The sequence below is a fragment of the Dendronephthya gigantea genome, unplaced genomic scaffold (assembly GCF_004324835.1).
Source record: "Dendronephthya gigantea isolate DGI-Jeju-01 unplaced genomic scaffold, DenGig_1.0 000833F, whole genome shotgun sequence".
Lineage (NCBI taxonomy): Eukaryota > Metazoa > Cnidaria > Anthozoa > Malacalcyonacea > Nephtheidae > Dendronephthya > Dendronephthya gigantea.
Window position 1 is genome coordinate 8,695 of NW_021163843.1, and position 12,541 is coordinate 21,235.

Genomic DNA, 12,541 nt, shown 5'->3' on the forward strand with positions numbered 1-12,541 from the left:
CTGTCTAAAACGAACCGAACGCTCTCGACGGCGTTCGTTCGCAAGGGTAGTTAACTGGTTGATCCTGCCAGTACATATGCTGTCTCAAAGATTAAGCCATGCATGTCTAAGTATAAGCACTTGTACTGTGAAACGCGAATGGCTCATTAAATCAGTTACGTTTATTGATTGTACTCTACTACTTGGATAACCGTAGTAATTCTAGAGCTAATACATGCGAAAAGTCCCGACTCCGCGGAAGGGATGTATTATAGATTAAAAACCAATGCGGCGCGGCCGACCCTTGGTGATTCATAGTAACTGTTCGAATCGCATGGCCTCTTTGTTCGTGCCGGCGATGTTTCATTCAAATTTCTGCCCTATCAACTGTCGATGGTAAGGTAGTGGCTTACCATGGTCAACGGGTGACGGAGAATTAGGGTTCGATTCCGGAGAGGGAGCCTGAGAAACGGCTACCACATCCAAGGAAGGCAAGGCGCGCAAATTACCCAATCCTGACGTGGGAGGTAGTGACAAAAAATAACAATACAGGGCTTTTGTAGTCTTGTAATTGGAAGAGTACAATTAAATCTCTTAACGAGGACCAATTGGAGGGCAAGTCTGGTGCCAGCAGCCGCGGTAATTCCAGCTCCAATAGCGTATGTAAAGTTGTTGCAGTTAAAAAGCTCGTAGTTGGATTTCGGGCTCAGCGAGTTGGTCCGCTGGATTCAGTGAGTACTATTTCGCTAGCCTTCCTCTCGCAGACTTCGCGGCTCTTAACTGAGTGTGCGTTGGATACGTGACGTTTACTTTGAAAAAATAGAGTGTTCAAAGCAGGCTGTGCTGGATACATAAGCATGGAATAATGGAATAGGACTTTGGTTCTATTCCGTTGGTTCTGGAACCGAAGTAATGATTAATAGGGACAGTTGGGGGCATTCGTATTCGTTGTCAGAGGTGAAATCTGGATTTACGAAAGACGAACTAATGCGAAAGCATTTGCCAAGAATGTTCATTAATCAAGAACGAAAGTTAGAGGATCGAAGACGATCAGATACCGTCCTAGTTCTAACCATAAACGATGCCGACTAGGGATCAGCGAGTGTTATTGATGACCTCGTTGGCACCTTATGGAAACCAAAGTTTTTGGGTTCCGGGGAAGTATGGTGCAAAGCTGAAACTTAAAGGAATTGACGGAAGGGCACCACCAGGAGTGGAGCCTGCGGCTTAATTTGACTCAACACGGGAAAACTCACCAGGTCCAGACATAGTAAGGATGACAGATGAGAGCTCTTTCTTGATTCTATGGGGGTGGGCCGTCTTAGTTGGTGAGTGATTTGTCTGGTAATTCCGTTAACGAACGAGACCTTGACCTGCTAAATAGTCAGACGATTCGCGAATCGCTCTCGACTCTTAGAGGGACTGTGCGTGTTAACCAAAGTCAGGAAGGCAATAACAGGTCTGTGATGCCCTTAGATGTCCTGGCCGCACGCGCGCTACACTGACGATGGCAACGAGTCGCTCCTCACCGAAAGGTGTGGGTAATCTTGTGAATCATCGTCGTGCTGGGGATAGATCATTGTAATTCTTGATCTGAACGAGGAATTCCTAGTAAGCGCGAGTCATCAGCTCGCGTGATTACGTCCCTGCCCTTTGTACACACCGCCCGTCGCTACTACCCGATGAATGGTTTAGTGAGGCCTCCGGATTGGCACTGTCAGATGGGCTTCGGCCCATCCGACGGACGTCCAAAAAGTTGGTCAAACTTGATCATTTAGAGGAAGTAAAAGTCGTAACAAGGTTCCGTAGGTGAACCTGCGGAAGGATCATCAACGTTCGATCGGCAATCGAACGCGCGTGAACTTACAAACCACGAGGGAGGTGAGCGCTCGTTCGCTCTTAAATGTTCGGTGGATGGACACATCGATCTCGAAACGCGATGAGCGCTTCATTCGCCATTGCCCGGCCTCCCCATTTTACTTTTTCAAACACAACACGTCGAAGTTTAACTGTGCGTATGTATTTCATGCAAATATATATACAACTTTTAACGGTGGATCTCTTGGCTCGTGCATCGATGAAGAACGCAGCCAGCTGCGATACGTAGTGTGAATTGCAGAATTCAGTGAATCATCGAATCTTTGAACGCAAATGGCGCTCTCGGTATACCGGAGCATGTCTGTCTGAGTGTGGTAACGAAACGCCGAGTCGGTTCGACTCGATTGGGCGTCGTGCCGCAGCTCGAAGCGGCGCGTCCCCGAAGTGCAGCACACGTGCCGTCGCGACGTTACCGACGCGCGAACGAAGCCTAAACTATGTATAGCAAGGGAGCTCTTCGTATCGCGCGTGCCGGCCGACGCGCGCAACATATTCCATGATTCATTCATTAACCTCAGATCAGGCAAGATTACCCGCTGAATTAAGCATATACTAAGCGGAGGAAAAGAAACTAACAAGGATTCCCCCAGTAATGGCGAATGAAGAGGGAACAGCTCAACTTGAAAATCTCCGTTGTGTGCAGCGGCGAATGTAGTTTCGAGAAGTACTTTCCCGGCGCAACGAGTCGCCTAAGTTGCTTGGAACAGCACGTCACAGAGGGTGACAACCCCGTACGTGGCAATGCTCGAGCGCTCGCGATGTGCTTTCGAAGAGTCGGGTTGTGGGAATGCAGCCCAAAACGGGTGGTAAACCCATCTAAAGCTAAATACAGGCACGAGACCGATAGCGAACAAGTACCGGAGGGAAAGATGAAAAGGACTTTGAAAAGAGAGTTAAAGAGTACGTGAAACCGTTGAAAGGGAAGCGAATGGAGTTAGCAATTCGCCCCGCCAGATTCAGTCGCTCGCGCATCGCGACGGCGCGCTCTCGATCCGCATGGACGAGGCGCGCACGCGGTGCGCGGACGGCGCACTTCTGGCGAGCGAGCGTCAGCGTCGGTTGTCGACGGGCGATAAGGTCGCAAGGAAGGTGGACCGCCTCGCGGCTGGTTGTTAAGACTTGCGCTCGCATAGCTCGTCGGCGACCGTGGTCTGCGGCGCGTGCTCGGCTGGCGACCCGACCGATCGGTCCGGCATGTCGACCGTGGCGGACGGCACGCCTGTGCGCTCGAACCGCTGCCTGTCGATCGTGACGGTGTTCGCACACTACGCGCCTAGGATGCTGACGCCCAACGGCCATCCGACCGTCTTGAAACACGGACCAAGGAGTCTAACATGTGCGCGAGTCCCGGTGATCGAAACCCGTGGGCGCAATGAAAGTAAAGGCCGTCCTCGGACGGTTGAGGTGAGAAGCGGCGTTCACATCGTCGCGCGCATCATCGACCGACCTTGTCTGCTCTCAGAGAGGTTTGAGTAAGAGCGTACTGTTGGGACCCGAAAGATGGTGAACTATGCCTGAATAGGGTGAAGCCAGCGGAAACACTGGTGGAAGCTCGTAGCGATTCTGACGTGCAAATCGATCGTCGAATTTGGGTATAGCGGCGAAAGACTACGAACCATCTAGTAGCTGGTTCCTCCGAAGTTCCCTCAGGAAAGCTGGAGTTCAACATGCAGTTTATCAGGTAAGGCGAATGAAAGGTCTAGGTCGAAATGACCTTAACCTATTCCAAACTTAAATTGGTAAGAAGTCCGACTTGCTCGATTGAAGCCGGACACTCGAATGCGAGCTCTTAGGGGCCATTTTTGGTAAGCAGAACTGGCGAGCGGGATGAACCGAACGCCGAGTTAAGGTGCCGAAGTCGACGCTCATCAAGACCCACGAAAGGTAGTTGATAGACAGCAGGACGGTGGCCATGGAAGTCGGAATCCGCTAAGGAGTGTGTAACAACTCACCTGCCGAACAACTAGCCCTGAAAATGGATGGCGCTCAAGCGTCGCACCTATACTCGGCCGTCGGAGCAAGCGCGACGTTCCGACGAGTAGGAGGGCGCGGCGGTCGTGACGCAGCCTTGGCGCGAGCCAGGGTGAAACGGCCGCCGGTGCAGATCTGGGGTAGTAGCAAATATTCAAATGAGAACTTTGAAGACTGAAGTGGAGAAAGGTTCCATGTGAACAGCAGTTGGACATGGGTTAGTCGATCCTAAGAGATAGGAAATCCGTTACAAAGCGTCCCATTCGCGGACCGCCTATCGAAAGGGAACGGGTTAATATCCCGAACCAGAACAGGGATACTGCCACCTATGGCACCAAGCGGCAACGCAACCGAACTCGGAACGTCGGCGAGAGCCCCGGAAGAGTTCCTTTCTTTAACGGGCAACGTTACCCTGAAACGGTTTAGCCGAGATAGGGTTTCACGTCCGGTAAAGCCCCAAACTTCTTTGGGGTCCGGTGCGCTTTCGACGGCCCTTGAAAATCCGAGCGAGTCGTTCATTTCTGTCTGGTCGACTCATAACCGCAGCAGGTCTCCAAGGTGAGCAGCCTCTTGATAGAACAATGTAGGTAAGGGAAGTCGGCAAAATAGATCCGTAACTTCGGAAAAGGATGGCTCAAGGTGGGTCTGGTCGGGCGGGACTTGAAGCGCGAGACTCGGCGGGGCTGACGGAGATGCGTGCTTGCTGCGCGCGAAGTCGGACTGCGAAGGGACTCGCGTGGATTGACTCAGCTGTGACCGTCAGGTCGATCGGCAGGCGATTAACAACCAACTAGAACGGAACGGACAAGGGGAATCCGACTGTTTAATTAAAAAAAGCATGCGATGGCTGGTGACTGGTGTTGACGCAATGTGATTTCTGCCCAGTGCTCTGAATGTCAAAGTGAAGTAATTCATCCAAGCGCGGGTAAACGGCGGGATAACTATGACTCTCTTAAGGTAGCCAAATGCCTCGTCATCTAATAGTGACGCGCATGAATGGATTAACGAGATTCCCACTGTCCCATCTACTATCTAGCGAAACCACAGCCAAGGGAACGGGCTTGGCAGCAACAGCGGGGAAAGAAGACCCTGTTGAGCTTGACTCTAGTCTGACTCGTGAAAAAACATGAGAGGTGTAGAATAAGTGGAGGAGCAATCCGCCGGTGAAATACCACACTCTTATCGTTTTTTACTTATCGGTGAAGCGGAGCTGGACCTCAACGTCCACTTTTAGCATTAAGATCGCTCTTCTGCCGGTCGATCCGAGCCGAAGACACTGTCAGGTTGGGAGTTTGGCTGGGGCGGCACGACTGTCAAATGATAACGCAGGTGTCCTAAGGTGAGCTCAATGAGAACGGAAATCTCATGTAGATCAAAAGGGCAAAAGCTCACTTGATTTGATTTCAGTAGAATACAAACTGTGAAAGCATGGCCTATCGACCTTAGTCTTACGAGTTTAAGCTAGGGTGTCAGAAAAGTTACCACAGGATAACCATCGCCTTCATGTAGAGCTTACGTTGTTAAACCCCCACCCCCACCCTGCTTCTGCTTCAAATCATTAACATGGATGTTGTGAAAATTTTAAAATTTCTTTTTAAAGTTGGGTTCTAACCAAGAATATCCTATTCATTTTTTTGCTAACTGCAATTTGAAAAATATGTGAACAAAAATGAAAATTGTACTTTTGACAATTTAATTTCAATAGAAACAAATTAGCCCTGAAGTTTTGATACATTTGAGGTAAATAAAAATTGATATAAAAAGGATGAGTTTTTGCTAAATTTTTTGGTGTCATCCTCGGATTCCTTTCCATATATGGGTTGTGAATTACAACTAAGCAGTCATTGAGCTACAGGATTCGGCTTGTGAATTTCTTAGCATTTATTATCTTGTTTTTTTCAATACATATTTATCTAGATAAGAAAATATACATTATTTGTTTCCTGCTTTTTTTGACCAAGGCGGAAGAGGGGGGGGAACAAGTAACTTGGAGTCTCAGGAACAGAAATATTGTTTGGGAAAGGTGGATTCACTACACGTTTTATTAAGAGGGGAAGAAATCTAGCTCTCTATTGAACGTGCACGTGTTCAAAAAAATCGCAAATCGAAGCTGTATCAGAAAGGTCTGTTTTAAAAAATCGAACATGTTCAAAAAAGTCGTCAGTCGACCCTTGAAACGAAGAGAGGGAACATTTCCATTTCTCGAACATGTTTAGGAAAATCGCTTTTTTCGACACGACGGTAAAAAAAGGAAAATTGTCGAGGTCTCTTGAACATATATATTATATTAAAGAAGTCATGATTTGACCCCGATGCAATTGAAAAAGGGGGGAAATATTATGAGCTCTCTTTTACACATGTACCCTCATATACGAAGAAGTCGCAATTTTCCCGTCAGACGGGAATTGGAACAACCCAAGTCTCGATCCAATTTCAGGAAAGTCGCAATTTCGATCCGGAAAAGCGGGAAAAAAATCAAGCTTTTCGGGATAAGTCCCAAAAAGTCCATATCTATAAGAGGAGGGAAACAAGCCAAGATGTCTCTCCAAACATGTTTGGGAAAGTCGCGATTTAGACATAGAACTTTAAGAAAAGAAACGGTCGATGTCCCTCTGACATAGCGAATTTTACCGGAACTAAGAACTGTAGAAAAATGGATCTCTTGATAATCTTTTCAAACATGTTCCGGCAAATCGCGATGTGGACCACGACTAAAATGGTAAAAAATCGAGTCTTCGGAACATGTAAAAAAAGTAGCCCTTTTGACCAACACAAAGAAGGCAAGTCGAGATTTCGACCAGGGCTAAGGGGGAAATAATCAAGCCGACCCGAACATGTTCAAAAAAAGTCACGATTTAAGCCCGGATGAAGAAGGGAGCAACTCGAGGTTCTCAAACAGTTTGGGAAAGTTGCAGTTTCAACCTGAACAAAGCAAGAAATCCAGACATGTTTGAAAAAGTCGCGATTTCTATATGGACGAAGTGGGGAACAATTCCAGGTCTTTAGGACATGTTCAGCAAGCTGCGATTTCGACCAGGACTAAGATGGAAAAAAATCGATGTCTCTCGAAGATGTTCAAAAAGGTCGTGATTTCGACCCTGTTCATCAATCCAAAAAGTCCCGATCTATAAGAGGAGGGAAACAAGCCAAGATGTCTCTCGAAACATGTTTGGGAAAGTCGCGATTTAGACATAGAACTTAAGAAAAGAAACGGTCGATGTCCCTCTGACATAGCGAATTTTACCCGAACTAAGAACTGTAGAAAAATGGATCTCTCGATGATCTTTTCAAACATGATCCGACAAATCGAGATGTTGGACCACGACTAAAATGGTAAAAAATCGAGTCTTTGGAACATGTTAAAAAAAGTAGCCCTTTTGACCAACACAAAGAAGGCAAGTCGAGATTTCGACCAGACTAAGAGGGGAAATAATGAAGCCGACCCGAACATGTTAAAAAAAGTCACGATTAAGCCCGGATGAAGAAGGGAACAACTCGAGGTTTCTCAAACATTTTTGGGAAAGTTGCAGTTTCAATCGGAACAAAGCAAGAAATCCAGACATGTTAAAAAAGTCGCGATTTCTATATGGACGAAGTGGGGAACAATTCCAGGTCTTTAGACTTGTTAAAAAGCTGCGATTTCGACCAGGACTAAGGTGGAAAAAATCGATGTCTCTCGAAGATGTTCAAAAAAGTAGTGATTTCGACCCTGTTCATCAATCGGTTTCAAATTAAAGCATATACATTCTGTCATTAAGTGGAACAAAACTGCCAAGTTTCACGAAGTTGCATATTAATGTTCCTAAAATTTGAACATTTGTTACAAATCCAAAATGGATGACTATTAAAAAATATTTTTTCTGATATTTCATGATTGATTTCATTAATCGTTTTGATATTAAGGCACACAATTTCTGTCATCATATTGAACAAAAGTGCCGAGTTTCATTAAGTTGCAAATTAACGTACATAAAAATATGAACATTGTTACAAAATCCAACATGGCCGCCTATGAAAAATTCATTTTCAGTGATATTTTCAGATTGATTTGATCAATCGCTTTGAAATTGGGCAACATACATTCTGGCATTAAGTGGAACAAAAGCGCCAAGTTTCACGAAGTTTGGGAAAGTTGCAGTTTCAACCTGAACAAAGCAAGAAATCCAGACATGTTTGAAAAAGTGGCGATTTTTATATGCACGAAGTGGGAACAATACCAGGTCTTAAGGACATGTTCAGCAAGCTGCGATTTCGACCAGGACTAAGAGGAAAAAAATCGATGTCTCTCGAAGAAGTTCAAAAAGGTCGTGATTTCGACCGTGTTCATCAATCCAAAAAGTCCCGATCTATAAGAGGAGGGAAACAAGCCAAGATGTCTCTCGAAACATGTTTGGGAAAGTCGCGATTTAGACATAGAACTTTAAGAAAAGAAACGGTCGATGTCCCTCTGACATAGCGAATTTTACCCAAACTAAGAACTGTAGAAAAATGGATCTCTCAATATCTTTCAAACATGATCCAACAAATCGAGAGTTGACCACGACTAAAATGTGAAAAAATCGAGTCTTGGAACATGTAAAAAAAGTAGCCCTTTTGACCAACACAAAGAAGGCAAGTCGAGATTCGACCAGGACTAAGAGGGAAATAATGAAGCCGACCCGAACATGTTCAAAAAAAGTCACGATTTAAGCCCGGATGAAGAAGGGAACAACTCGAGGTTTCTCAAACATTTTTGGGAAAGTTGCAGTTTCAATCGGAACAAAGCAAGAAATCCAGACATGTTTAAAAAAGTCGCGATTTCTATATGGACGAAGTGGGGAACAATTCCAGGTCTTTAGGACATGTTAAAAAGCTGCGATTTCGACCAGGACTAAGGTGGAAAAAATCGATGTCTCTCGAAGATGTTCAAAAAAGTAGTGATTTCGACCCTGTTCATCAATCGGTTTCAAATTAAAGCATATACATTCTGTCATTAAGTGGAACAAAACTGCCAAGTTTCACGAAGTTGCATATTAATGTTCCTAAAATTTGAACATTTGTTACAAATCCAAAATGGATGCCTATTATAAAATTCTATTTTTTGATATTTCATGATTGATTTCATTAATCGTTTTGATATTAAGGCACACAATTTCTGTCATCATATTGAACAAAAGTGCCGAGTTTCATTAAGTTGCAAATTAACGTACATAAAATATGAACATTTGTTACAAAATCCAACATGGCCGCCTATGATAAAATTTCATTTTCAGTGATATTTTCAGATTGATTGATCAATCGCTTTGAAATTGGGCAACATACATTCTGGGATTAAGTGGAACAAAAGCGCCAAGTTTCACGAAGTTTGGGAAAGTTGCAGTTTCAACCTGAACAAAGCAAGAAATCCAGACATGTTTGAAAAAGTGCGATTTTATATGCACGAAGTGGGGAACAATACCAGGTCTTAAGGACATGTTCAGCAAGCTGCGATTTCGACCAGGACTAAGATGGAAAAAAATCGATGTCTCTCGAAGAAGTTCAAAAAGGTCGTGATTTCGACCCTGTTCATCAATCCAAAAAGTCCCGATCTATAAGAGGAGGGAAACAAGCCAAGATGTCTCTCGAAACATGTTTGGGAAAGTCGCGATTTAGACATAGAACTTTAAGAAAAGAAACGGTCGATGTCCCTCTGACATAGCGAATTTTACCCAAACTAAGAACTGTAGAAAAATGGATCTCTCAATGATCTTTTCAAACATGATCCAACAAATCGAGATGTTGGACCACGACTAAAATGGTGAAAAATCGAGTCTTTGGAACATGTTAAAAAAAGTAGCCCTTTTGACCAACACAAAGAAGGCAAGTCGAGATTTCGACCAGGACTAAGAGGGGAAATAATGAAGCCGACCCGAACATGTTCAAAAAAAGTCACGATTTAAGCCCGGATGAAGAAGGGAACAACTCGAGGTTTCTGAAACATTTTGGGAAAGTTGCAGTTTCAATCGGAACAAAGCAAGAAATCCAGACATGTTTAAAAAAGTCGCGATTTCTATATGGACGAAGTGGGGAACAATTCCAGGTCTTTAGGACATGTTCAGCAAGCTGCGATTTCGACCAGGACTAAGGTGGAAAAAATCGATGTCTCCCGAAGATGTTCAAAAAAGTAGTGATTTCGACCCTGTTCATCAATCGGTTTAAATTAAAGCATATACATTCTGTCATTAAGTGGAACAAAACTGCCAAGTTTCACGAAGTTGCATATTAATGTTCCTAAAATTTGAACATTTGTTACAAATCCAAAATGGTTGTCATTATAAAATTCTATTTTTTTCTGATATTTCATGATTGATTTCATTAATCGTTTTGATATTAAGGCACACAATTTCTGTCATCATATTGAACAAAACTGCCGAGTTTCATTAAGTTGCAAATTAACGTACATAAAATATGAACATTTGTTACAAAATCCAACATGGCCGCCTATGATAAAATTTCATTTCAGTGATATTTTCCGATTGATTTGATCAATCGCTTTGAAATTAGGCAGCATACATTCTGGCATTAAGTGGAACAAAAGCGCCAAGTTTCACGAAGTTCCGAATTAATGTACTTAAAATATGAACATTTGTCAAAAAATCCAATATGGCTGCCTATAGTAAAATTTTAATTTGTGCGATATTTTCCGACTGATTTAAGCAATCGCTTTAAAACTAAGGCACATACTTCTGTCATCAAATGCAACAAAACTGCCAAGTTTCATGAAGTTCCGAATTAATGTACTTAAAATATGAACATTTGTTAAAAAATCCAATATGGCCGCCTATAGTAAAATTTTAATTTGTGCGATATTTTCCGACTGATTTGAGCAACGCTTTGAAACTAAGGCACATACTTTCTGTCATCAGATGGAACAAAACTGCCAAGTTTCATAGCCCAGCGATAAAACGGCATTGAAATAGAAAATTCAATTTTTCTTCCGGAATTACTATAGAATTACTATAGAAATTCGATTTTGAAATTGCGATATCTCGAATCCTGCTCTTGCAATTTCATATAAAACTCCTACAGGATGTCTAGTGTAAGAAGCTCTTCAAATGAAGTACTTTAAACCATATGTTTCAAAAGGTCAGAAAAGGTACAATAATATAATATATAGAGATATGAAGTTATATGTAATACATCTTTAAATGTAAAAACAGGTTTAACTCGAAAACATGACATCCAAAGAGATTGTGATACACTAACGGTAAGTGAAAATAACTGGCTTTGGCAGCCAAGCGTTCATAGCGACGTTGCTTTTTGATTCTTCGATGTCGGCTCTCCTACATTGCGAAGCAGAATTCGCCAAGCGTCGGATTTCACCCGCCAATAGGGAACGTGAGCTGGGTTAGACCGTCGTGAGACAGGTTAGTTTTACCCTACTGTTGAATGGTTGTTGCAATAGTAATCTGCTCAGTACGAGAGGAACCGCAGATTCAGACAATTGGCTCATGCACTTGCCTGAAAAGACAATGGTGCGAAGCTACCATCTGTTGGATTATGATTGAACGCCTCTAAATCAGAATCCGTGCTAGAACGCAACGATTCCTTTTTCTGGACGACTTAAGCGAACACGAATAGAGACGCGATCATTCGCGCCTCCTGCGTCACAACGTGCCCACGGAGCGGACAATGCTCCAAAGCACTACAACGATCAAAATCTAAATTTTCCAGAGCTAAATCATTTGCAGACGACTTAAATAAAGAACGGGGTATTGTAAGCAGTAGAGTAGCCTTGTGCTACGATCTGCTGAGATTAAGCCCTTGTTCTACGATTTGTTCTTTTTTTCCGACACTCACACATCCTCGGAGCAGTCGAACATGTCCGCAAAAAAAGCCAACAACTCGAGGTCTCCCCGAACATGTTCAGGATAAGGGGAGCATATCGATGTCTCTCGAACATAACCGGCAGAAGAGGGAAACAACTATAGGTCTCTCGAACATGTTCGGAAAAGTCGCACTTTCGACCCGGACTAAGATGAGAGAAAAACGAGTTCTCTTGAACATGTCCAAAAAAGTCGCGATTTAGATCGCTACCAAGAGGCGAAGGAATCGAGGTCTCCCGAACATGTCGACAAAGTGCCCAGTCAACCCGCACTAAGAGGGGAACAACTCGATGTCTCCCAAACATGTTCGACAAAGTGCCCAGTCAACCCGCACTAAGAGGGGAACAACTCGATGTCTCCCGAACAGTTCGACAAAGTGCCCATCAACGTAACCCACTAAGAGGGGAACAACTCGATGTCTCCCGAACATGTTCGACAAAGTGCCCAGTCAACCCGCACTAAGAGGGGAACAACTCGATGTCTCCCGAACATGTTCGACAAAGTGCCCAGTCACCCCGCACTAAGAGGGGAACAACTCGATGTCTCCCGAACATGTTCGACAAAGTGACCAGTCAACCCGAACTAAGAGGGGAACAACTCGATGTCTCCCGAACAGTTCGACAAAGTGCCCAGTCAACCCGCACTAAGAGGGGAACAACTCGAGGTCTCCCCGAACATGTTCGACAAAGTGCCCAGTCAACACGCACTAAGAGGGGAACAACTCGAGTCCTCCCGAACATGTTCGACAAAGTGCCCAGTCAACCCGCACTAAGAGGGGAACAACTCGATGTCTCCCGAACATGTTCGACAAAGTGCCCAGTCAACCCGCACTAAGAGGGGAACAACTCGATGTCTCCCGAACATGTTCG

The 12,541-nt window shown here is 44.2% G+C and overlaps 1 non-coding gene and 1 pseudogene across 1 annotated transcript; both read left to right on the top strand.

Annotated features, from left to right (window-relative positions):
* Positions 1 to 2,021: 2,021 nt before the first annotated feature.
* LOC114544539 lies at positions 2,022 to 2,172 on the top strand. The gene has a single exon (XR_003690456.1). It is a non-coding gene; the product is annotated as a 5.8S ribosomal RNA (ribosomal RNA).
* A 194-nt stretch (positions 2,173 to 2,366) lies between these two features.
* Positions 2,367 to 11,626, top strand: LOC114544540 (annotated as a pseudogene).
* The last annotated feature ends 915 nt before the right edge of the window (positions 11,627 to 12,541 follow it).